This window comes from Aedes albopictus, chromosome 1 (genome assembly GCF_035046485.1).
Source record: "Aedes albopictus strain Foshan chromosome 1, AalbF5, whole genome shotgun sequence".
Lineage (NCBI taxonomy): Eukaryota > Metazoa > Arthropoda > Insecta > Diptera > Culicidae > Aedes > Aedes albopictus.
The window spans coordinates 249,490,334-249,516,447 of record NC_085136.1 but is presented as its reverse complement, the minus strand read 5'-3'; the positions used below and the strand labels follow the sequence as shown (position 1 = coordinate 249,516,447).

The 26,114-nt window shown below is 45.6% G+C and overlaps 1 long non-coding RNA gene across 1 annotated transcript; it reads right to left on the bottom strand.

Annotated features, from left to right (window-relative positions):
* Nucleotides 1-7,815: 7,815 nt before the first annotated feature.
* Nucleotides 7,816-25,463, bottom strand: LOC115257452 (uncharacterized). Its single transcript, XR_009996474.1, has 3 exons — nt 24,718-25,463; nt 21,963-24,645; nt 7,816-8,796 (listed from the first exon to the last, which is right to left on the bottom strand). It is a non-coding gene; the product is annotated as an uncharacterized LOC115257452 (long non-coding RNA).
* Nucleotides 25,464-26,114: the final 651 nt, after the last annotated feature.

Sequence of the window (26,114 nt, the reverse complement as noted above, 5' to 3'; positions counted from 1 at the left end):
CCAGTAATTCCTCCAGGAATTCCTCTAGAAATTCCTCCAGGAATTCTTCCAGAAATTCCTCCAGGAATTCCTCCAGAAATTCCTCCAGGAATTCCTCCAGAAATTCCTCCAGGAATTCCTCCAGAAATTCCTCCAGGAAATCCTCCAGAAATTCCTCCAAGAATTCCTCTAGGAATTCCTCCAGGAATTTTTCCAGGAATTCCTCCAGGAATTCTTCTAAGAATTCCTCCAGAAACTCTTCCAGAAATTCCTCCAAGAATTCCTCCAGTAATTCTTCCATGAAATCCACCAGTAATTTTTCCAGGAATTCCTCTAGGAATTCTTCCAGGAATTACTCCATGAATTCCACCAGTAATTCTTCCAGCAATTCCTCTAGAAATTCCTCCGGGAATTGCTCCACGAATTCTTCCAGGAATTCATTCAAGAATTCCTCCAGGGATACCTCCAGTAATTCGTTTAGGAATTCCTTCAGCAATTCTTCCAGCAATTCCTCAAGGAATTCTTCCAGATATTCCTCCAGGAACTCTTCCAAGAATTCCTCAAGGAGTTCTTTCAGGAATTCCTTCAGGAATTTTTCCAGGTCTTCCTCCAGGAAATCTTTCAGGAATTCCTCCAAGAATTCTTCCAGGAATTCCTCCAGGAATTCTTCCAGGAAATTCTCCAGGAATTCTTCCAGAAATTCCTCCAGTAATTCCTCCAGGAATTCCTCTTGAAATTCCTCCAGGAATTCTTCCAGAAATTCCTCCAGGAATTCCTCCAGAAATTCCTCCAGGAATTCCTCCAGAAATTCCTCCAGGAATTCCTCCAGAAATTCCTCCAGGAAATCCTCCAGAAATTCCTCCAAGAATTCCTCTAGGAATTCCTCCAGGAATTCCTCCAGGAATTCCTCCAGAAATTCCTCCAGGAATTCCTCTAGGAATTCTTCCAGGAATTCCTCCAGGAATTCTTCTAAGAATTCCTCCAGAAACTCTTCCAGAAATTCCTCCAAGAATTCCTCCAGTAATTCTTCCATGAAATCCACCAGTAATTTTTCCAGGAATTCCTCTAGAAATTCCTCCCTCCGTGAATTGCTCCACGAATTCTTCCAGGAATTCCTCCAGGAATTCTTCCAGAAATCTCTCCAGGAATTCCTCCAGGAATTCTTCAAGGAATTCCTGCAGGAGTTCTCCCAGGAATTCCTTCAGGAATTCCTCCAGGGATACCTCCAGGAATTCCTCCAGGAATTCCTCCAGAAATTCCTCCAGGAATTCCTCTAGGAATTCTTCCAGGAATTCCTCCAGGAATTCTTTTCAAGGAATTCCTCCAGGAATTTCTCCAAGAATTCTTCCAGAAATTCCTCCACGAATTCCTCCCAGAATTCCTCCAGGAATTCTTCCAGTAATTCTTCCAGGAATTCCTCCAGGAATTCTTCCATTAAGGTTGAAGGATTCGTCATTGATATAACCGTCAACATTGATATTTTGGAAGCAGTTTTCTCGTTCAAAACACATAATATTCGTTATGAAAATGTATTCACTGTATTTCAGATGGAGAGTGGAATGCAGTGAATACATTTTCATAACGAATATTTGTGTTTTGAACGAGAAAACTGCTTTCGAAATATCAATGATGACGATGATATCAATGACGAATTCTTCAACCTTAATTTCTCCAGGAATTCTTCCAGGAAGTCCTCCAGGTATTCCTTCAGGCATTCTTCCAGGTCTTCCTCCAGGAACTCTTCCAGGAATTCTTCCACAAATCTCTCCAGGAATTCTTCCGGATATTCCTCCAGGAATTCTTCAAGGAATTTCTCCAGGAATTCTTCAAGGAATTCTTCCAGGGATACCTCCAGTAATTCGTTAAGGAATTCCACCAGCAATTCTTCCAGCAATTCCTCCAGGATTTCTTCCAGGTCTTCCTCCAGGAACTCTTTCAGGAATTCCTCCAAGAATTATTCCAGGGATATCGCCAGTAATTCGTTAAGGAATTCCTCCAGCAATTCTTCCAGCAATTCCTTCTGGAATTCTTCCAGGTCTTTTTCCAGGAACTCTTTCAGGAATTCCTCCAGGAATTCCTTCAGGAATTCTTCCAGGTCTTGCTCCAGGAACTCTTTCAAGAATTCCTCCAAGAATTCTTTCAGGAATTCTTCCAGGAAATTCTCCAGAAAATCCTCCAGGAATTCTTCCGGAAATTCCTCCAGGAATTCTTCCGAAAATTCCTCCCCCAATTCCTCCCGAAAATTTCTCCCGCAATTCCTCCAGGAATTCTACAAGGAATTCTTCCAGGAATTCTTCCAGGAATTCTTCCAGGAATTCCTCCAGGAATTCTTCTAGGAATTCCTCTAGGAATTCTTCCAGGAATTCCTCCAGGAATTCCTTCAAGAATTTTTCCAGGAATTCTTCCAGGAATTCCTCCAGGAATTCTATCGTTAATTCCTCCAGGAATTCTTCCAGGAATTCTTTCAGGTATTCTTCTAGGAATTCCTCCAGGTATTCTTCCATGAATTCCTTCAGGAATTCTTCCAGGTCTTCCTCCAGGAACTCTTCCAGGAATTCCTCCAGGAATTCTTCCAGAAATCTCTCCAGGAATTCTTCCGGAAATTCCTTCCGGAATTCCTCCAGGAATTCCTCCAGGAATTCTTCCAGGAATTCTTCAAGGAATTCCTCCAGGAATTCTTCCAGGAATTCTTCAAGGAATTCCTCCAGAAATTCCCCCTGGACTTTTCAAGAAGTATCTTCCTCGATGTCTCTAGGAATCCCTCTAGGAATTTCTGGAGAAATCTCCAAAGGAATTGCTGTATTAACAACCGAACGAATTCCTGGAGGAATCCCTGAAGAAATTCCTGGAGGAATCAGTGGAGGAATTCCTGGAGGAATCCCTGGAGGAATTCCTGGAGGAATTCCTGGAGGAATCCCTGGAGGAATTCCTGGAGGAATCCCTGGAGGAATTCCTGGAGGAATCCCTGGAGGAATCCCTGGAGGAATTCCTGGAGGAATCCCTGGAGAAATTCCTGGAGGAATCCCTGGAGGAATTCCTGGAGGAATCCCTGGAGGAATTCCTGGAGGAATCCCTGGAGGAATTCCTGGAGGAATCCCTGGAGGAATTCCTGGAGGAATCCCTGGAGAAATTCCTGGAAGAATCCCTAGAGGAATTCCTGGAGGAATCCCTGGAGGAATTCCTGGAGGAATCCCTGGAGGAATTCCTAGAGGAATTCCTGGAGGAATCCCTGGAGAAATTCCTGGAGGAATCAGTGGAGGAATTCCTGGAGGAATCCCTGAAGGAATTCCTGGGGGAATCCCTGGAGGAATTCCTGGAGAAATCCCTGCAGGAATTTCTGGAGGAATCCCTGCAGGAATTCCTCGAGGAATCCCTGGAGGAATTCCTGGAGGAATTCCTGGAGGAATCCCTGGAGGAATCCCTGGATTCCTGGAATTTCTGGAGAAATTTTGGAAAAATGCCTGCGGACATCCCGGGGGAGATTTCAGGAAAAAATCTCGAAGAAATTCCTTAAGGTATTCCTAAAGATATTCCGGAAGCATTCATGAATAAGCTCCTGAAGGAATTGCTAGAGAAATCTCAGAAAAAATCCCCGAAAGAATTCCTGGAAAAATTCCCGAAGAAATTCCTGGAGGAATCCTTGGAGAATTTCCTGGAGGAATCCCTGGAGGATTTCCTGGAGGAATCCCTGGAGGAATCCCTGGAGGAATTCCTGGTGGAATTCCTGGAGGAATCCTTGGAGGAGTTCCTAAGGAATTCCTGGAGGAATCCCTAGAGGAATTCCTGGAGGAATCCCTAGAGGAATTTCTGGAGGAATCCCTAGAGGAATCTCTGGAGGAATTCCTAAAGGAATTCCTGGAGGAATCCCTAGAGGAATTCCTGGAGGAATCCATGGAGGAATTCCTGGAGGAATACCTGGAGGAATTCCTGGAGGAATACCTGGAGGAATTCCTGGAGGAATCCCTGGAGGAATTCCTGGAGGAATCCCTGGAGGAATTCCTGGAGGAATTCCTGGAGGAATCCCTGGAGGAATTCCTGGAGGAATCCCTGGAGGAATCCCTGGAGGAATTCCTGGAGGAATCCCTGGAGGAATTCCTGGAGGAATTCCTGGAGGAATCCCTGGAGGAATTTCTGGAGGAATCCCTGGAGGAATCCCTGGAGGAATTCCTGGAGGAATTCCTGGAGGAATCCCTGGAGGAATTCCTGGAGGAATCCCTGGAGGAATTCCTGGAGGAATCCCTGGAGGAATCTCTGGAGGAATTCCTGGAGGAATCCCTGAAGGAATTCCTGGAGGAATCCCTGGAGCAGTTCCTGGAGGAATCCCTGGAGGAATTCCTGGAGGAATCCCTGGAGGATTTCCTGGAGGAATCCCTGGAGGAATCCCTGGAGGAATTCCTGGTGGAATTCCTGGAGGAATTCCTGGTGGAATTCCTGGAGGAATCCTTGGAGGAGTTCCTGGAAGAATCCCTAGAGGAATTTTTGGAGGAATCCCTGGAGGAATTCCTGGAGGAATCCCTGGAGGAATTCCTGGAGGAATTCCTGGAGGAATCCCTGGAGAAATTCCTGGAGGAATCAGTGGAGGAATTCCTGGAGGAATCCCTGAAGGAATTCCTGGAGGAATTCCTGGAGGATTCCCTGGAGGAATTCCTGGAGGAATCCCTGGAGGAATTCCTGGGGGAATCCCTGGAGGAATTCCTGGGGGAATCCCTGGAGGAATTCCTGGAGAAATCCCTGCAGGAATTTCTAGAGGAATCCCTGCAGGAATTCCTGGAGGAATCCCTGGAGGAATTCCTGGAGGAATTCCTGGAGGCATCCCTGGATTCCTGGAATTTCTGGAGAAATTTTGGAAAAATTCCTGCGGACATCCCGGGGGAGATTTCAGGAAAAATTCTCGAAGAAATTCCTTAAGGTATTCCTAAAGATATTCCGGAAGCATTCATGAATAAGCTCCTGAAGGAATTGCTAGAGAAATCTCAGAAGGAATCCCCGAAAGAATTCCTGGAAAAATTCCCGAAGAAATTCCTGGAGGAATCCTTGGAGAATTTCCTGGAGGAATCCCTGGAGGATTTCCTGGAGGAATCCCTGGAGGAATCCCTGGAGGAATTCCTGGTGGAATTCCTGGAGGAATCCTTGGAGGAGTTCCTAAGGAATTCCTGGAGGAATTCCTGGAGGAATCCCTAGAGGAATTCCTGGAGGAATCCCTAGAGGAATTCCTGGAGGAATCCCTAGAGGAATTTCTGGAGGAATCCCTAGAGGAATCTCTGGAGGAATTCCTAAAGGAATTCCTGGAGTAATCCTTAGTGGAATTCCTGGAGGTATCCCTAGAGGAATTCCTGGAGGAATCCCTAGAGGAATTCCTGGAGGAATCCATGGAGGAATTCCTGGAGGAATACCTGGAGGAATTCCTGGAGGAATCCCTAGAGGAATTCCTGGAGGAATCCCTAGAGGAATTCCTGGAGGAATCCCTGGAGGAATTCCTGGAGGAATCCCTGGAGGAATTCCTGGAGGAATCCCTGGAGGAATTCCTGGAGGAATTCCTGGAGGAATCCCTGGAGGAATTCCTGGAGGAATCTCTGGAGGAATTCCTGGAGGAATCCCTGGAGGAATTCCTGGAAGAATCCCTGGAGGAATTCCTGGAGGAATCCCTGGAGGATTTCCTGGAGGAATCCCTGGAGGAATTCCTGGAGGAATCCCTGGAGGATTTCCTGGAGGAATCCCTGGAGGAATCCCTGGAGGAATTCCTGGTGGAATTCCTGGAGGAATTCCTGGTGGAATTCCTGGAGGAATTCCTGGTGGAATTCCTGGAGGAATCCTTGGAGGAGTTCCTGGAGGAATCCCTAGAGGAATTCCTGGAGGAATCCCTAGAGGAATTCCTGGAGGAATCCCTAGAGGAATTCCTGGAGGAATCCCTAGAGGAATTCCTGGAGGAATCCCTAGAGGAATTCCTGGAGGAATCCCTAGAGGAATTCCTGGAGGAATCCCTAGAGGAATTCCTGGAGGAATCCCTAGAAGAATTCCTGGAGGAATCCCTAGAGGAATTCCTGGAGGAATCTTTGGAGGAATTCCTGGAGGAATCTCTGGAGGAATCCTGGAGGAATTCCTGGAGGAATCCCTGGAGGAATTCCTGGAGGAATGCCTGGAGGAATTCCTGGGGGAATCCCTGGAGGAATTCCTGGTGGAATTCCTGGAGGAATCCTTGGAGGAGTTCCTGGAGGAATCCCTAGAGGAATTCCTGGAGGAATCCCTAGAGGAATTCCTGGAGGAATCCATGGAGGAATTCCTGGAGGAATCCCTAGAGGAATTCCTGGAGGAATCCCTGGAGGAATTCCTGGAGGAACCCCTGGAGGAATTCCTGGAGGAATCCCTGGAGGAATTCCTGGAGGAATTCCTGGAGGAATCCCTGGAGGAATCCCTGGAGGAATTTCTGGAGGAATCCCTGGAGGAATCCCTGGAGGAATTCCTGGAGGAATCCCTGGAGGAATTCCTGGAGGAATCCCTGGAGGAATTCCTGGAGGAATGCCTGGAGGAATTCCTGGAGGAATCCCTGGAGGAATTCCTGGAGGAATCCCTGGAGGAATTCCTGGAGGAATCCCTGGAGGAATTCCTGGAGGAATCCCTGGAGGAATTCCTGGAGGAATCCCTGGAGGAATTCCTGGAGGAATCCCTGGAGGAATTCCTGGAGGAATCCCTGGAGGAATCCCTAGAGGAATTCCTGGAGGAATCCCTAGAGGAATTCCTGGAGGAATCCCTAGAGGAATTCCTGGAGGAATCCCTAGAGGAATTCCTGGAGGAATCCCTAGAGGAATTCCTGGAGGAATCCCTAGAGGAATTCCTGGAGGAATCCCTAGAGGAATTCCTGGAGGAATCCCTAGAGGAATTCCTGGAGGAATCCCTAGAGGAATTCCTGGAGGAATCCCTAGAGGAATTCCTGGAGGAATCCCTAGAGGAATTCCTGGAGGAAACCCTGGAGGAATTCCTGGAGGAATCCCTAGAGGAATTCGTGGAGGAATCCCTGGAGGAATTCCTAAAGGAATTCCTGGAGGAATCCTTAGAGGAATTCCTGGAGGAATCCCTAGAGGAATTCCTGGAAGAATCCCTGGAGGAATTCCTGGAGGAATCCCTGGAGGAATTCCTGGAAGAATCCCTGGAGGAATTCCTGGAGGAATCCCTGGAGGAATTCCTGGAGAAATTCCTGGAGGAATCCCTGGAGGAATTCCTGGAGGAATCCCTGGAGGAATTCCTGGAGGAATCCCTGGAGGAATTCCTGGAGGAATCCCTGGAGGAATTCCTGGAGGAATCCCTGGAGGAATTCCTGGAGGAATCCCTGGAGGAATTCCTGGAGGAATCCCTGGAGGAATTCCTGGAGGAATCCCTGGAGGAATTCCTGGAGGAATCCCTGGAGGAATTCCTGGAGGAATCCCTGGAGGAATTCCTGGAGGAATCCCTGGAGGAATCCCTGGAGGAATTCCTGGAGGAATCCCTGGAGGAATTCCTGGAGGAATCCCTGGAGGAATTCCTGGAGGAATCCCTGGAGGAATTCCTGGAGGAATCCCTGGAGGAATTCCTGGAGGAATCCCTGGAGGAATTCCTGGAGGAATCCCTGGAGGAATTCCTGGAGAAATCCCTGGAGGAATTCCTGGAGGAATCCCTGGAAGAATTCCTGGAGGAATCCCTGGAGGAATTCCTGGAGGAATCCCCGAAGGAATTCCTGGAGGAATCCCCGAAGGAATTCCTGGAGGAATCCCCGAAGGAATTCCTGGTAGAATTTCTGAAGGAATCTCCAGATAGATTTCCGAAGGAATCCTAGGAGGAATTCCCGGAAGAACTTCTGGAGGAATTCTAGCAGGACTTTAAAGATGAATCTCCGGAGGATATCCTGGAGTTATTTCTACACAAATTGCTGGAGGAATCACCGAAGAAATTTCTGGAGGAATCCTCGACGGAATTCCTGGAGGAACTCCTTAGGAATCCTTGGAGGAAGCGCCGGTGGATTTCCTGAATACCCGAAGCATTTCCTTTTCAAAATCGAAATCATACCATTTTCCAGCAGCTAGATGTTTTCAAAAACTTATCGTGTCCGGTTGCAGCAAACAGCTAGTTGGCCCGCTCAGATTATCACCGGTCAAATAGAGCTGGAGCGCCTCGGATTGCTGGTCAATCTTCCAGTTTGCTGCCGTCCAGATCAGTAGATTCATGCCTGCTCCTGGTAGGGGAGTTCGCTTGTTCTTGCCGATTGTCCCGGTTTCATTCCAAGTCAGTCAGATTGGTAAACAAAGAGTTTCGTCGATTTTTTTCTTTTTTTTCTCTCAAGATCGACTGTCAAAATTACTTTGGTAAAAATGCACTTTTTTCCTTGACCTCATTTCTTGCCATCTGAGTACTAGGCTTAAGGGGTGATACTCACTTCGTAAGTACTGTGTAAAAAGATAGGACAAGAAACGGTCAAGAAACGATTTTCTGTCGAAATTTCTTGAGCGGTACTCAGCTGGAACGGAAAAATCGACGAACTTGATGATCAATGATGATGGTGATGATTGTGTCGATCAAACCAGTTGTCACTTTTTCCTTGTGGGAATAATAGCCTGACCAATTATTCCGCAAGTTAAAGTGACATTTCAGTGACTTGACAGGCTCGCACTGTTCGCGGGTTGTGTACGAGATGTAAACAACATGCCGGCCGCAGCTGCTGTTAAATTTCTATTACTTAAAATTTCTGCCAGAATCTAATCATAACTTCCCGATGGTGATCAAAGGAGCAATCACAGGAACTCTGCCGTGAGCTGTTGCCGGAATCTACCGCTGTATCGGATGTCGGGACTTGTAACAATCAAGGAAAATAAGTGTGGAGAAAAATTGTTTTAGAAAGATGTCTAAATTTGTAAAATCGTGGATTCTCCAGGAATTCCTTCGGTGATTTTTCCAGCGATTCCTTCGGGGATTCCTCCAGGAAATCTTTCGGGGATTCTTCCAGGAATTCATTCGGTGATTTCTCCAGGAATTCCATCGGGATTCTTCCAGGATTTACTTAAGGAATTACTCTAGCAGATTTTTCGATTCCTCCATTATTTCCATCGGGGATTTCTGCAGGAATTCCTTCGACGAATCCTCCAGCAATTCGGGGATTCCTCCTGGAATTCCATCGGGGATTCTTCCAAGATTTCTTTCGGGAATTCCTCAAGCAGTTTCTTCGATTCATCCAGGATTTCAAGGATTACTCCAGGAATTTATTCGGGGATTCCTCCAGGTATTCCGTCGGGGATTCTTTCAGGATTTCCTTCGGGAATTTCTCTAGAAATTTCTTCGATTCCTCTTGGAATTCCTTCGGAGATTCCTTCAGGAGTTCCTTCGGGGATTCCTCCAGAAATTCCTTCGGAGATCCGGGAATTCCTCCAGGAATTCTATCAGGGATTCCTCCAGGATTTCTTACACAGATACCTCTAGATTTTTTTTCAGGGATTCTTTCAGCGTTTCCTTCAGTGATTCCTCGAGGAATTCAAGGATTCCTCCAGGAATTCCTCCAGGGATTCCTCCAAGAATCCCTTCAGGGATTCCTCCGAGAATTCCTTCAGTGATTCCACCAGGAATCAAGGGATTCCTTCAGTGACTCCTCCAGGAACTCCTTCAAGAATTGTTCCAGGAATTCCGTCAGGGATTCAATCGGAGATTCCTCCAGAAACTCCATCAGAAATACTTCCAGGATTTTTTTCATGGATTCCTCCAGGAATTCCTCCGGTGATTTATCCAGGGATTTCTTCAGGAATTCCTTCAGGGAGTACTTCGGGAATTGTTCCAGAAATTCCTTAGGGAATTGCTCCAGAAATTCCTCCGGGTATTCATCCAGAAATTCCTTCGGGAATTCCTCCGGGAGTTGCTCCGGGGATTCCTCCAGGGGTTCCTCCGGGGATTCCTCCAAGAGTTCCTCCGGGGATTCCTCTAGGAGTTCCTCCGGGGATTCCACCATGAGTTCCTCAGGGGATTCCTCCAGGAATTCCTCCGGGGATTCCTTCAGGAGTTCCACCGAGGATTCCTGCAGGAGTTGCTCCGGGAAATCTTCCAGAAGTTCCTCCAGGAGTTCCTCCGGGGATTCCTTCAGGAGTTCCACCGAGTAAACCTCCAGAAGTTGCTCCGAGAATTCCTCCAGGAATTCCTTCATGGATTTCTCTCCAGGAATTTATTCGGAGATTTCTCGGGGAATTCTATCCGGGATTTTTAGCAGGATTTACTTCGGGAATTCCTCTAGAAGTTTCTTCGATTCCTCTAAGAATTCCTTCGGGGATTCCTTCAGGCGCTCCTTCAGGGATTCCTCCAAGAATTCCTTCGGAGATTCTTCCGGAAATTCCTCCAGGGATTCCTCCAGGATATTTTTTCAGAGATTCTTCCAGAAATTTCTACAGCGATTCCTCCAGAAATTCCTTCAGGGATTCCTCAAGGATTTTTTTTTTCAGGGATTCCTCCAGGATTGCCTTCAAGGACAGGATTTTTTCAGGGATTCCTTCAATGATTTCTCGAGGAATTCCTTCAGGGATACCTCCGGGAATTCCTTCAGTAAATCTTTCAAGAATTCCTTCAGTGTTTCCTCCAGGAATTCAGGGATTCCTCCAGAAATTCCTTCAGGGATTCCTCCGGGATTTCCTTCAGGGATTGTTCCAGGAATTCCTTCAGGGATTCCACAGAAATTCAATCGCAGATTCCTCCAGAAATTTCTCCAGCAATTCATCCGTGGATTGCTCCAGAAATTTTTCCGGGAATTGCTCCAGAAATTCCATCGGGAATTGCTCCAGGAATTTCTCTGGGGATTCCTCCAGGAAATGCTCCGGGGATTCCTCCAGGAGTTGATCCGGGGATTCCTCCAGGAGTTGTTTCGGGGATTCCTCCAGGAGTTCCAGCGAGGATTCCTTCAGGAATTCTTCCGGGGATTCCTTAAGGAGTTCCTCCGGGGATTCTTTCAGGAGTTCCTCCGGGGATTAATCCAGGAATTCCTCCGGAGATTACTCGAGGAATTCAGGGATTCCTCCAGGAACTCCTCCACGAATTCCTTCAGGGATTTCTCCGAGATTTTCATCAGTGATTGCACCAGGAATTCAGGGAATCCTCCAGGAATTCCTTCAGAGGTTAATCCGGGAATTCCTTCAGGGATTGTTCCAAGAATTCAGGGATTGCTCCAGGAATTCCTTCACAGATTGCTACAAAAATTCCTTCAGAGATTGCTCCAGGAATTCCTTCACTGATTGATCCAGGAATTCCTTCAGAGATTTTCCAGGAATTCCTCCAGAAATTCATTCGGGGATACTTCCAGAAATTTCCTCAGGGACACCTGATTCTTCCAGAAATTCCTCCAGGAATTCTTCCAGAAATTCCTCCAGGAATTCTTCCAGAAATTCCTCCTGGAATTCTTCCAGAAATTCATCCAGGAATTCTTCCAGAAATTCCTCCAGGAATTCTTCCAGAAATTCCTCCACGAATTCTTCCAGAAATTCCTCCACGAATTCTTCCAGGAATTCCTCCAGGAACTCTTCCAACAATTCCTCCAGGAACTCTTCCAAGAATTCCTCCAGGAATTCTTTCAGGAATTCCTCCAGGAATTCATTCAGGAATTCCTCCAAGAATTTTTCCAAGAATTCCTCTTGGAATTCTTCCAGGAATTCCTCCAGGAATTCTTCCAGGAATTCCTCCAGGAATTCTTCCAGGAATTCCTCCAGGAATTCTTCCAGGAATTCCTCCAGGAATTCTTCCAGGAATTCCTCCAGGAATTCTTCCAGGAATTCTTCCAGGAATTCTTCCAGGAATTCCTCCAGGAATTCTTCCAGGAATTCCTCCAGGAATTCTTCCAGGAATTCCTCCAGGAATTCTTCCAGGAATTCCTCCAGGAATTCTTCCAGTAATTCCTCCAGGAATTCTTCCAGTAATTCCTCCAGGAATTCTTCCAGGAATTCCTCCAGGAATTCTTCCAGGAATTCCTCCAGGAACTCCTCCAGGAATTCCTCCAGGAATTCTTCCAGGAATTCCTCCAGGAATTCTTCCGGGAATTCCTCCAGGAATTCTTCAAGAAATTCCTCCAGGATGTCTTCCAGGAATTCCTCCAGGAATTCTTCCAGGAATTCCTCCAGGAATTCTTCCAGGAATTCCTCCAGGAATTCTTCCAGGAATTCTTCCAGGAATTCTTCCGGGAATTCCTCCAGGAATTCTTCAAGAAATTCCTCCAGGATGTCTTCCAGGAATTCCTCCAGGAACTCCTCCAGGAATTCTTCCAGGAATACCTCCAGGAATTCCTCCAGGAATTCTTCCAGGAATTCCTCCAGAACTTTCTCCAGGAATTCCTCCAGGAATTCCTCCAGGAATTCTTCCAGGAAATTCTCCAGGAATTCTTCCAGGAATTCCTCCTGGAATTCTTCCAGGAATTCCTCCAGGAATTCTTCCAGAAATTCGTCCAGGAATTCCTCCAGAAATTCCTCCAGGGATTCCTCTAGGAATTCTTCCAGGAATTCCTCTAGGAATTCTTCCATGAATTCCACCAGTAATTCTTCCAGGAATTCCTGTAGAAATTCCTCCAGGAATTGCTCCACGAATTCTTCCAGGAATTTCTTCAAGAATTCCTCCAGGGATACCTCCAGTAATTCGTTAAGGAATTCCTTCAGCAACTCTTCCAGCAATTCCTCCAGGAATTCTTCCAGATATTCCTCCAGGAACTCTTTCAAGAATTCCTCAAGGAGTTCTTTCAGGAATTTTTCCAGGTCTTCCTCCAGGAAATCTTTTAGGAATTCCTCCAAGAATTCTTCCAGGAATTCTTCCAGAAAATTCTCAAGGAATTCTTCTGGGAATTCCTCCAGGAATTGTTCCCGGAATTCCTCCAGGAATTCCTCCAGAAATTCCTCCAGGAATTCCTCCAGAAATTCCTCCAGGAATTCCTCCAGAAATTCCTCCAGGAATTCCTCCAGAAATTCTTCCAGGAACTCTTCCATGAAATCCACCAGTAATTTTTCCAGGAATTCCTCTAGAAATTCCTCCCTCCGTGAATTGCTCCTCGAATTCTTCCAGGAATTCCTCCAGGAATTCTACCAGAAATCTGTCCAGGAATTCCTCCAGGAATTCTTCAAGGAATTCCTGCAGGAGTTCTTCCAGGAATTCTTTAAAGAATTCCTCCAGGAATTCTTAGAGGAATTCCTCCAGGAATTCTTCCAGGAATTCCTCCAAGAATTCTTCCAGGAATTTTTCCATGAATTTCACCAGGAATTCTTTCAGGAATTCCTCTAGAAATTCCTCCAGAAATTCCTCCACGAATTCCTCCAGGAATTCCTCCAGGAATTCTTCCAAAAATTCCTCCACGAATTCTTCCAGGAATTCCTCCCAGAATTCCTCCAGGAATTCTTCCAGGAATTCTTCCAGGGATACCTCCAGTAATTCGTTAAGGAATTCCTCCAGGAATTCTTCCAGCAATTCCTCCAGGAATTCTTCCAGGTCCTCCTCCAGGAACTCTTTCAGGAATTCCTCCAGGAATTCTTCCAGGAAATTCTCCAGGAATTCTTCCAGGAATACCTCCAGGAATTCTTCCAGAAATTCGTCCAGGAATTCCTCCAGAAATTCCTCCAGGAATTCCTCTAGGAATTCTTCCAGGAATTACTCCATGAATTCCACCAGTAATTCTTCCAGGAATTCCTCTAGAAATTCCTCCGGGAATTGCTCCACGAATTCTTCCAGGAATTCATTCAAGAATTCCTCCAGGGATACCTCCAGTAATTCGTTTAGGAATTCCTTCAGCAATTCTTCCAGCAATTCCTCCAGGAATTCTTCCAGATATTCCTCCAGGAACTCTTCCAAGAATTCCTCAAGGAGTTCTTTCAGGAATTCCTTCAGGAATTTTTCCAGGTCTTCCTCCAGGAAATCTTTCAGGAATTCCTCCAAGAATTCTTCCAGGAATTCCTCCAGGAATTCTTCCAGGAAATTCTCCAGGAATTCTTCCAGAAATTCCTCCAGTAATTCTTCCAGAAATTCCTCCAGTAATTCCTCCAGGAATTCCTCTAGAAATTCCTCCAGGAATTCTTCCAGAAATTCCTCCAGGAATTCCTCCAGAAATTCCTCCAGGAATTCCTCCAGAAATTCCTCCAGGAATTCCTCCAGAAATTCCTCCAGGAAATCCTCCAGAAATTCCTCCAAGAATTCCTCTAGGAATTCCTCCAGGAATTTTTCCAGGAATTCCTCCAGGAATTCTTCTAAGAATTCCTCCAGAAACTCTTCCAGAAATTCCTCCAAGAATTCCTCCAGTAATTCTTCCATGAAATCCACCAGTAATTTTTCCAGGAATTCCTCTAGGAATTCTTCCAGGAATTACTCCATGAATTCCACCAGTAATTCTTCCAGCAATTCCTCTAGAAATTCCTCCGGGAATTGCTCCACGAATTCTTCCAGGAATTCATTCAAGAATTCCTCCAGGGATACCTCCAGTAATTCGTTTAGGAATTCCTTCAGCAATTCTTCCAGCAATTCCTCAAGGAATTCTTCCAGATATTCCTCCAGGAACTCTTCCAAGAATTCCTCAAGGAGTTCTTTCAGGAATTCCTTCAGGAATTTTTCCAGGTCTTCCTCCAGGAAATCTTTCAGGAATTCCTCCAAGAATTCTTCCAGGAATTCCTCCAGGAATTCTTCCAGGAAATTCTCCAGGAATTCTTCCAGAAATTCCTCCAGTAATTCCTCCAGGAATTCCTCTTGAAATTCCTCCAGGAATTCTTCCAGAAATTCCTCCAGGAATTCCTCCAGAAATTCCTCCAGGAATTCCTCCAGAAATTCCTCCAGGAATTCCTCCAGAAATTCCTCCAGGAAATCCTCCAGAAATTCCTCCAAGAATTCCTCTAGGAATTCCTCCAGGAATTCCTCCAGGAATTCCTCCAGAAATTCCTCCAGGAATTCCTCTAGGAATTCTTCCAGGAATTCCTCCAGGAATTCTTCTAAGAATTCCTCCAGAAACTCTTCCAGAAATTCCTCCAAGAATTCCTCCAGTAATTCTTCCATGAAATCCACCAGTAATTTTTCCAGGAATTCCTCTAGAAATTCCTCCCTCCGTGAATTGCTCCACGAATTCTTCCAGGAATTCCTCCAGGAATTCTTCCAGAAATCTCTCCAGGAATTCCTCCAGGAATTCTTCAAGGAATTCCTGCAGGAGTTCTCCCAGGAATTCCTTCAGGAATTCCTCCAGGGATACCTCCAGGAATTCCTCCAGGAATTCCTCCAGAAATTCCTCCAGGAATTCCTCTAGGAATTCTTCCAGGAATTCCTCCAGGAATTCTTTTCAAGGAATTCCTCCAGGAATTTCTCCAAGAATTCTTCCAGAAATTCCTCCACGAATTCCTCCCAGAATTCCTCCAGGAATTCTTCCAGTAATTCTTCCAGGAATTCCTCCAGGAATTCTTCCATTAAGGTTGAAGGATTCGTCATTGATATAACCGTCAACATTGATATTTTGGAAGCAGTTTTCTCGTTCAAAACACATAATATTCGTTATGAAAATGTATTCACTGTATTTCAGATGGAGAGTGGAATGCAGTGAATACATTTTCATAACGAATATTTGTGTTTTGAACGAGAAAACTGCTTTCGAAATATCAATGATGACGATGATATCAATGACGAATTCTTCAACCTTAATTTCTCCAGGAATTCTTCCAGGAAGTCCTCCAGGTATTCCTTCAGGCATTCTTCCAGGTCTTCCTCCAGGAACTCTTCCAGGAATTCTTCCACAAATCTCTCCAGGAATTCTTCCGGATATTCCTCCAGGAATTCTTCAAGGAATTTCTCCAGGAATTCTTCAAGGAATTCTTCCAGGGATACCTCCAGTAATTCGTTAAGGAATTCCACCAGCAATTCTTCCAGCAATTCCTCCAGGATTTCTTCCAGGTCTTCCTCCAGGAACTCTTTCAGGAATTCCTCCAAGAATTATTCCAGGGATATCGCCAGTAATTCGTTAAGGAATTCCTCCAGCAATTCTTCCAGCAATTCCTTCTGGAATTCTTCCAGGTCTTTTTCCAGGAACTCTTTCAGGAATTCCTCCAGGAATTCCTTCAGGAATTCTTCCAGGTCTTGCTCCAGGAACTCTTTCAAGAATTCCTCCAAGAATTCTTTCAGGAATTCTTCCAGGAAATTCTCCAGAAAATCCTCCAGGAATTCTTCCGGAAATTCCTCCAGGAATTCTTCCGAAAATTCCTCCCCCAATTCCTCCCGAAAATTTCTCCCGCAATTCCTCCAGGAATTCTACAAGGAATTCTTCCAGGAATTCTTCCAGGAATTCTTCCAGGAATTCCTCCAGGAATTCTTCTAGGAATTCCTCTAGGAATTCTTCCAGGAATTCCTCCAGGAATTCCTTCAAGAATTTTTCCAGGAATTCTTCCAGGAATTCCTCCAGGAATTCTATCGTTAATTCCTCCAGGAATTCTTCCAGGAATTCTTTCAGGTATTCTTCTAGGAATTCCTCCAGGTATTCTTCCATGAATTCCTTCAGGAATTCTTCCAGGTCTTCCTCCAGGAACTCTTCCAGGAATTCCTCCAGGAATTCTTCCAGAAATCTCTCCAGGAATTCTTCCGGAAATTCCTTCCGGAATTCCTCCAGGAATTCCTCCAGGAATTCTTCCAGGAATTCTTCAAGGAATTCCTCCAGGAATTCTTCCAGGAATTCTTCAAGGAATTCCTCCAGAAATTCCCCCTGGACTTTTCAAGAAGTATCTTCCTCGATGTCTCTAGGAATCCCTCTAGGAATTTCTGGAGAAATCTCCAAAGGAATTGCTGTATTAACAACCGAACGAATTCCTGGAGGAATCCCTGAAGAAATTCCTGGAGGAATCAGTGGAGGAATTCCTGGAGGAATCCCTGGAGGAATTCCTGGAGGAATTCCTGGAGGAATCCCTGGAGGAATTCCTGGAGGAATCCCTGGAGGAATTCCTGGAGGAATCCCTGGAGGAATCCCTGGAGGAATTCCTGGAGGAATCCCTGGAGAAATTCCTGGAGGAATCCCTGGAGGAATTCCTGGAGGAATCCCTGGAGGAATTCCTGGAGGAATCCCTGGAGGAATTCCTGGAGGAATCCCTGGAGGAATTCCTGGAGGAATCCCTGGAGAAATTCCTGGAAGAATCCCTAGAGGAATTCCTGGAGGAATCCCTGGAGGAATTCCTGGAGGAATCCCTGGAGGAATTCCTAGAGGAATTCCTGGAGGAATCCCTGGAGAAATTCCTGGAGGAATCAGTGGAGGAATTCCTGGAGGAATCCCTGAAGGAATTCCTGGGGGAATCCCTGGAGGAATTCCTGGAGAAATCCCTGCAGGAATTTCTGGAGGAATCCCTGCAGGAATTCCTCGAGGAATCCCTGGAGGAATTCCTGGAGGAATTCCTGGAGGAATCCCTGGAGGAATCCCTGGATTCCTGGAATTTCTGGAGAAATTTTGGAAAAATGCCTGCGGACATCCCGGGGGAGATTTCAGGAAAAAATCTCGAAGAAATTCCTTAAGGTATTCCTAAAGATATTCCGGAAGCATTCATGAATAAGCTCCTGAAGGAATTGCTAGAGAAATCTCAGAAAAAATCCCCGAAAGAATTCCTGGAAAAATTCCCGAAGAAATTCCTGGAGGAATCCTTGGAGAATTTCCTGGAGGAATCCCTGGAGGATTTCCTGGAGGAATCCCTGGAGGAATCCCTGGAGGAATTCCTGGTGGAATTCCTGGAGGAATCCTTGGAGGAGTTCCTAAGGAATTCCTGGAGGAATCCCTAGAGGAATTCCTGGAGGAATCCCTAGAGGAATTTCTGGAGGAATCCCTAGAGGAATCTCTGGAGGAATTCCTAAAGGAATTCCTGGAGGAATCCCTAGAGGAATTCCTGGAGGAATCCATGGAGGAATTCCTGGAGGAATACCTGGAGGAATTCCTGGAGGAATACCTGGAGGAATTCCTGGAGGAATCCCTGGAGGAATTCCTGGAGGAATCCCTGGAGGAATTCCTGGAGGAATTCCTGGAGGAATCCCTGGAGGAATTCCTGGAGGAATCCCTGGAGGAATCCCTGGAGGAATTCCTGGAGGAATCCCTGGAGGAATTCCTGGAGGAATTCCTGGAGGAATCCCTGGAGGAATTTCTGGAGGAATCCCTGGAGGAATCCCTGGAGGAATTCCTGGAGGAATTCCTGGAGGAATCCCTGGAGGAATTCCTGGAGGAATCCCTGGAGGAATTCCTGGAGGAATCCCTGGAGGAATCTCTGGAGGAATTCCTGGAGGAATCCCTGAAGGAATTCCTGGAGGAATCCCTGGAGCAGTTCCTGGAGGAATCCCTGGAGGAATTCCTGGAGGAATCCCTGGAGGATTTCCTGGAGGAATCCCTGGAGGAATCCCTGGAGGAATTCCTGGTGGAATTCCTGGAGGAATTCCTGGTGGAATTCCTGGAGGAATCCTTGGAGGAGTTCCTGGAAGAATCCCTAGAGGAATTTTTGGAGGAATCCCTGGAGGAATTCCTGGAGGAATCCCTGGAGGAATTCCTGGAGGAATTCCTGGAGGAATCCCTGGAGAAATTCCTGGAGGAATCAGTGGAGGAATTCCTGGAGGAATCCCTGAAGGAATTCCTGGAGGAATTCCTGGAGGATTCCCTGGAGGAATTCCTGGAGGAATCCCTGGAGGAATTCCTGGGGGAATCCCTGGAGGAATTCCTGGGGGAATCCCTGGAGGAATTCCTGGAGAAATCCCTGCAGGAATTTCTAGAGGAATCCCTGCAGGAATTCCTGGAGGAATCCCTGGAGGAATTCCTGGAGGAATTCCTGGAGGCATCCCTGGATTCCTGGAATTTCTGGAGAAATTTTGGAAAAATTCCTGCGGACATCCCGGGGGAGATTTCAGGAAAAATTCTCGAAGAAATTCCTTAAGGTATTCCTAAAGATATTCCGGAAGCATTCATGAATAAGCTCCTGAAGGAATTGCTAGAGAAATCTCAGAAGGAATCCCCGAAAGAATTCCTGGAAAAATTCCCGAAGAAATTCCTGGAGGAATCCTTGGAGAATTTCCTGGAGGAATCCCTGGAGGATTTCCTGGAGGAATCCCTGGAGGAATCCCTGGAGGAATTCCTGGTGGAATTCCTGGAGGAATCCTTGGAGGAGTTCCTAAGGAATTCCTGGAGGAATTCCTGGAGGAATCCCTAGAGGAATTCCTGGAGGAATCCCTAGAGGAATTCCTGGAGGAATCCCTAGAGGAATTTCTGGAGGAATCCCTAGAGGAATCTCTGGAGGAATTCCTAAAGGAATTCCTGGAGTAATCCTTAGTGGAATTCCTGGAGGTATCCCTAGAGGAATTCCTGGAGGAATCCCTAGAGGAATTCCTGGAGGAATCCATGGAGGAATTCCTGGAGGAATACCTGGAGGAATTCCTGGAGGAATCCCTAGAGGAATTCCTGGAGGAATCCCTAGAGGAATTCCTGGAGGAATCCCTGGAGGAATTCCTGGAGGAATCCCTGGAGGAATTCCTGGAGGAATCCCTGGAGGAATTCCTGGAGGAATTCCTGGAGGAATCCCTGGAGGAATTCCTGGAGGAATCTCTGGAGGAATTCCTGGAGGAATCCCTGGAGGAATTCCTGGAAGAATCCCTGGAGGAATTCCTGGAGGAATCCCTGGAGGATTTCCTGGAGGAATCCCTGGAGGAATTCCTGGAGGAATCCCTGGAGGATTTCCTGGAGGAATCCCTGGAGGAATCCCTGGAGGAATTCCTGGTGGAATTCCTGGAGGAATTCCTGGTGGAATTCCTGGAGGAATTCCTGGTGGAATTCCTGGAGGAATCCTTGGAGGAGTTCCTGGAGGAATCCCTAGAGGAATTCCTGGAGGAATCCCTAGAGGAATTCCTGGAGGAATCCCTAGAGGAATTCCTGGAGGAATCCCTAGAGGAATTCCTGGAGGAATCCCTAGAGGAATTCCTGGAGGAATCCCTAGAGGAATTCCTGGAGGAATCCCTAGAGGAATTCCTGGAGGAATCCCTAGAAGAATTCCTGGAGGAATCCCTAGAGGAATTCCTGGAGGAATCTTTGGAGGAATTCCTGGAGGAATCTCTGGAGGAATCCTGGAGGAATTCCTGGAGGAATCCCTGGAGGAATTCCTGGAGGAATGCCTGGAGGAATTCCTGGGGGAATCCCTGGAGGAATTCCTGGTGGAATTCCTGGAGGAATCCTTGGAGGAGTTCCTGGAGGAATCCCTAGAGGAATTCCTGGAGGAATCCCTAGAGGAATTCCTGGAGGAATCCATGGAGGAATTCCTGGAGGAATCCCTAGAGGAATTCCTGGAGGAATCCCTGGAGGAATTCCTGGAGGAACCCCTGGAGGAATTCCTGGAGGAATCCCTGGAGGAATTCCTGGAGGAATTCCTGGAGGAATCCCTGGAGGAATCCCTGGAGGAATTTCTGGAGGAATCCCTGGAGGAATCCCTGGAGGAATTCCTGGAGGAATCCCTGGAGGAATTCCTGGAGGAATCCCTGGAGGAATTCCTGGAGGAATGCCTGGAGGAATTCCTGGAGGAATCCCTGGAGGAATTCCTGGAGGAATCCCTGGAGGAATTCCTGGAGGAATCCCTGGAGGAATTCCTGGAGGAATCCCTGGAGGAATTCCTGGAGGAATCCCTGGAGGAATTCCTGGAGGAATCCCTGGAGGAATCCCTAGAGGAATTCCTGGAGGAATCCCTAGAGGAATTCCTGGAGGAATCCCTAGAGGAATTCCTGGAGGAATCCCTAGAGGAATTCCTGGAGGAATCCCTAGAGGAATTCCTGGAGGAATCCCTAGAGGAATTCCTGGAGGAATCCCTAGAGGAATTCCTGGAGGAATCCCTAGAGGAATTCCTGGAGGAATCCCTAGAGGAATTCCTGGAGGAATCCCTAGAGGAATTCCTGGAGGAATCCCTAGAGGAATTCCTGGAGGAAACCCTGGAGGAATTCCTGGAGGAATCCCTAGAGGAATTCGTGGAGGAATCCCTGGAGGAATTCCTAAAGGAATTCCTGGAGGAATCCTTAGAGGAATTCCTGGAGGAATCCCTAGAGGAATTCCTGGAAGAATCCCTGGAGGAATTCCTGGAGGAATCCCTGGAGGAATTCCTGGAAGAATCCCTGGAGGAATTCCTGGAGGAATCCCTGGAGGAATTCCTGGAGAAATTCCTGGAGGAATCCCTGGAGGAATTCCTGGAGGAATCCCTGGAGGAATTCCTGGAGGAATCCCTGGAGGAATTCCTGGAGGAATCCCTGGAGGAATTCCTGGAGGAATCCCTGGAGGAATTCCTGGAGGAATCCCTGGAGGAATTCCTGGAGGAATCCCTGGAGGAATTCCTGGAGGAATCCCTGGAGGAATTCCTGGAGGAATCCCTGGAGGAATTCCTGGAGGAATCCCTGGAGGAATTCCTGGAGGAATCCCTGGAGGAATCCCTGGAGGAATTCCTGGAGGAATCCCTGGAGGAATTCCTGGAGGAATCCCTGGAGGAATTCCTGGAGGAATCCCTGGAGGAATTCCTGGAGGAATCCCTGGAGGAATTCCTGGAGGAATCCCTGGAGGAATTCCTGGAGGAATCCCTGGAGGAATTCCTGGAGAAATCCCTGGAGGAATTCCTGGAGGAATCCCTGGAAGAATTCCTGGAGGAATCCCTGGAGGAATTCCTGGAGGAATCCCCGAAGGAATTCCTGGAGGAATCCCCGAAGGAATTCCTGGAGGAATCCCCGAAGGAATTCCTGGTAGAATTTCTGAAGGAATCTCCAGATAGATTTCCGAAGGAATCCTAGGAGGAATTCCCGGAAGAACTTCTGGAGGAATTCTAGCAGGACTTTAAAGATGAATCTCCGGAGGATATCCTGGAGTTATTTCTACACAAATTGCTGGAGGAATCACCGAAGAAATTTCTGGAGGAATCCTCGACGGAATTCCTGGAGGAACTCCTTAGGAATCCTTGGAGGAAGCGCCGGTGGATTTCCTGAATACCCGAAGCATTTCCTTTTCAAAATCGAAATCATACCATTTTCCAGCAGCTAGATGTTTTCAAAAACTTATCGTGTCCGGTTGCAGCAAACAGCTAGTTGGCCCGCTCAGATTATCACCGGTCAAATAGAGCTGGAGCGCCTCGGATTGCTGGTCAATCTTCCAGTTTGCTGCCGTCCAGATCAGTAGATTCATGCCTGCTCCTGGTAGGGGAGTTCGCTTGTTCTTGCCGATTGTCCCGGTTTCATTCCAAGTCAGTCAGATTGGTAAACAAAGAGTTTCGTCGATTTTTTTCTTTTTTTTCTCTCAAGATCGACTGTCAAAATTACTTTGGTAAAAATGCACTTTTTTCCTTGACCTCATTTCTTGCCATCTGAGTACTAGGCTTAAGGCCCCTTAGCGTGTCAGCTCAAATTTTGCTCTTCTTATTTGATTCTTATTCCAAACAATCATCAAGCACGATAGTAGTTGTGTAGCCTTTCTATACCAATTCCATAAACAAACAAACAAAAATAGCACCTCTTTGTCTCGGTACTTCCAATGTAAACATTTCGAGAATATGAATCATTTGAAAGCAACTCAGGCAGTAAACTACTCTACTTCAATGAATAACAAGGAAACATATCCAGATATCACGAAAAATGTTAGATTTTTTATGTAACAAGCTAGAAATGATCGAATTATTTTGGTACACTCTCTCACTGTTTATGTTTGCTGCAACAGCAGTGCTGGCGGACCGCCTGGTGAAGATTCCGTAAATTATAATGCTTTGCTTATTTCACTAACAATTGTGTTAAAAAAGTTTAAAAATAATCACCCCACAAATTATTTTTGATTTTATGACGCATAACCAATGTGTTTGACTGGATTTTTTAATTGATTTCGATCATTTTCATTGATGCTTTGGCCAGCAGGATCGACATCACTGCGTGCAATGATCGATGATTGTGCGCGCCAAAAGACATCACCGCGCTGCCGTCGTCGTCGTTGGTACTGCGGTGGGTGGTAAACACCGCCAACCACAGTTTAGTGCGGTCGAAACAAATCGTTAAAAATTTCTACTTTCGAGTGAACTAATGCTTAGTAATCGTGATTACTTGGAAAGAGGCTTGTATTTGAAGTAGTGTGAATACATTTTTATGTCGAATATCTCGCGTGAAATTGATTATTTTATAAAATAAGATAAGTGTCGATTTTTTACAAATATGTATTGGTGCAATGTTGTGTAAAGTTGATTTCGGTCAATGATTTTGAAGAAGCCATTTTGCGATGACACGCTAAGGGGCCTTAATCAAAAGTGGGAGTAAAAGTTTTGGGTAAATTTGATTAATATGAATGGCGAGATGCTGTTCTCGACTGTTTATTCAACAGTGTTAACAATTTTGTGCATTTTTGTGCTTTTTTTCAAAGGCGCAAGATCATTGGCGGAACAACCAAACGAAGTGATCAAAATCAGATGTGGAAATCCGCCTTTATTTAAATTATTGTTTTCCAGAAGTGGAAACTCATTTTTGAGCTAACGTCAGGAAAAATCATAAGTTTATGAGTTGTTTCATCAAATTATGCTGAAAAGTGATTTGTTTACATTTTGGCTCTTCCGCCCTTTTCAAATGTTGGTCTAGAATTATACTTGCTGTGATTGGAGGAGTCCATGAGACATTCTTTCCAGTAGTCAGAGCTTGTCCTACCTGTGGCCTTCCTTTCGATTAATTCACATAACACATTTAATTAGTTTTGTTATTTATTTATATAAACATATTATTCATTTGAATACATAAATAATGCAATATGTTCCCCTCTCGAAAATTTATAAATTCTCTCGGATTCTTCGACAGAACCACGGAATGATTCAAGTTCAAAACAAGTAATAATTCAATTATTGAAATTGTCTATTAACAATCGCTAAGATAAAGGAACCTTACGGCGTTAATTCAACTGCGACCGTACTCACTGTTCGCTAAAAGCGCTCCTGCTTCACTCCTTTATTTGTGCAATCATTTCTCCCACTAGATCGAGATCACTCAGCTGCGTCCCTTGTATTACTCGTATTAAAATCGTCCCACGAAGATAGGCAACTGTGACCGGTCGTCATCAATTATTCTTTGGTGAAGAACAGCCGACGCAAGGGAATATCCATACCGTACCGGTAGAGCATCTTCGATTTCTTCTTTGATGCGCATGTCCTGGGTGGATCAGATCGCAACTCCACTGGACCATTTCGCCAAACCGTGCCGATAGTGTGAGCCGTGAAACTGTTCAGTAAACTTTCACTGGATTTCTCCGATTCGCATGATGGTGATTTGAGCGGCGTTGCTTCGATAGGCCATCAATTTTGACACGCGCATCTTTTCGGCACAATCTTTGTGTTTCTTGGTGGGTGGTGGTTGGTGGCTTTTGCTGACGTACCTTCACAGGTCGATACTCCAGAATGCTTCGTGGCTTCGGCGTGGGAGCTTTCTCCGATTCGGAAGTTCGCGAATATCGGACCCGCTCGACTGGTGGTGACGAAGGAATCATCGCGATTCCTCAGGTAGCGATGGACGATCCTTACTAACGCGATGTAACTTTGGCACAAGTTCCGGCGATGAGCGGCCGTTAACAGTCATTGGACACCGGATGCATTGCGGGATGATTGCGTCCACTTTTTACAGTTTTCATATGCACCTCGGGGGGATGACGGCGATGCCGGATGGAAACGCGGACGCCACTCTTTCCAGCAACTGAAAGTGAAAAAGCATTAGTTTTTTAATAATTGTTTTATTACTTTAGTGTTATTTAAAATAAATTTATACCTTTCATTAAATTACGAAATTTTCGTACTCGATTTCGTGAAGAGTCACTTTTTGTTCCCATGCACGATCAGCAGTCAGATCAAAACAAACACTGAACGAAATGATTCAGTTATTCCGATATAACTGACGTGCGTCCTTTTTTCTATTAATCCCGCCAAATCACCTTGAATCTTTTCAAATCTTTTTGAATCTTTTAAATTGATTCCAAAAAGATTACAGTGTCGCACCCCCTGACATTTTTCGATTTTCAATGCCATAATCAATTGTTATGTGAAACAAACGATTTTCTTATTGTCTCAACCAGCGCATCTACAATGGGAACCATTTGAATTGTTCTATGCTTGCCGTAACTGTTTATAATTACGTAAAGAACATGACGATTGATTATGGCATTTAAAATCGAAATAAAAAATATTTCAATTTGGATTTAGGTTTGGAAAATATCAGATAAAGAATGAAGTATCATAAAATTATTACAATTTAGAGATTAATTTTCAAACTTACTAAAAATGTCGCGCAAATAACGGGAAGCTTGGGATGAGTAATTTCTGACCAATTTATGAGTACTTTTTGTAATTTGATGGTTTTGTACAACTTCTAGCAAATCAGAAAGGATTGGGATTTAACCGTTGCCCGCAGACAAACATACGTAACACTCATCGAAAGGGCTTGTAGAGATTTCAAGCTGTAACACCATGAAGGACACCCACCTACCCCCTCCAGCGTTATGACATTTGTGAACAAGCCCTTAGAGCAACATTAACGGCGGCTACTATTCGAGCAACCCGCGCAGCGCTACCATTTTGACTAACCACCCTTTTCCACACCGGTAGCAATCAAATTAATCACCCTGATTCGTATCGGGAGGGCTGTCATATTCGCATAGAATTTTTAGCAGCGCAACTGTCCCGCTACTATATTTGGTCACCCACCCATAGCGCTACTATTTTGCGAGCGCATCCAGCAGCGACCGGTAAAGTTTGCTGCAATGATGGAGGGCTGCCAAACGGGGTTTAGAAGCGCACCGTTAAAGGTGCTCTTAGGAGACCAATAGAGTTTTCTTTAAATATTTAAATATATGAAGCCTAACATCGGACGTCGAGCGCTGGACAGCAGAGCTGGCCCTTAATGCAGCGCAGTATGCCCGCCGTTCGTCCGACACACAGTTTACGAAAAATCTTATTTTCAACTGCATGGATATTTAATATTTATTTATATTTATTTAATAATTTAATAATAATTTAATTAAATTTCATTTTACGACAATTAAGAAAACAAAATGAATTACTTAAATCTTTACCAATACAGTAGACGTTCGCTCGGTACAAACGGTTTAACTGCAATGCTTTTTAAGTGCAAGTCCGCTAAGTGCAACAATTTTGCAGTTATCGCACCGC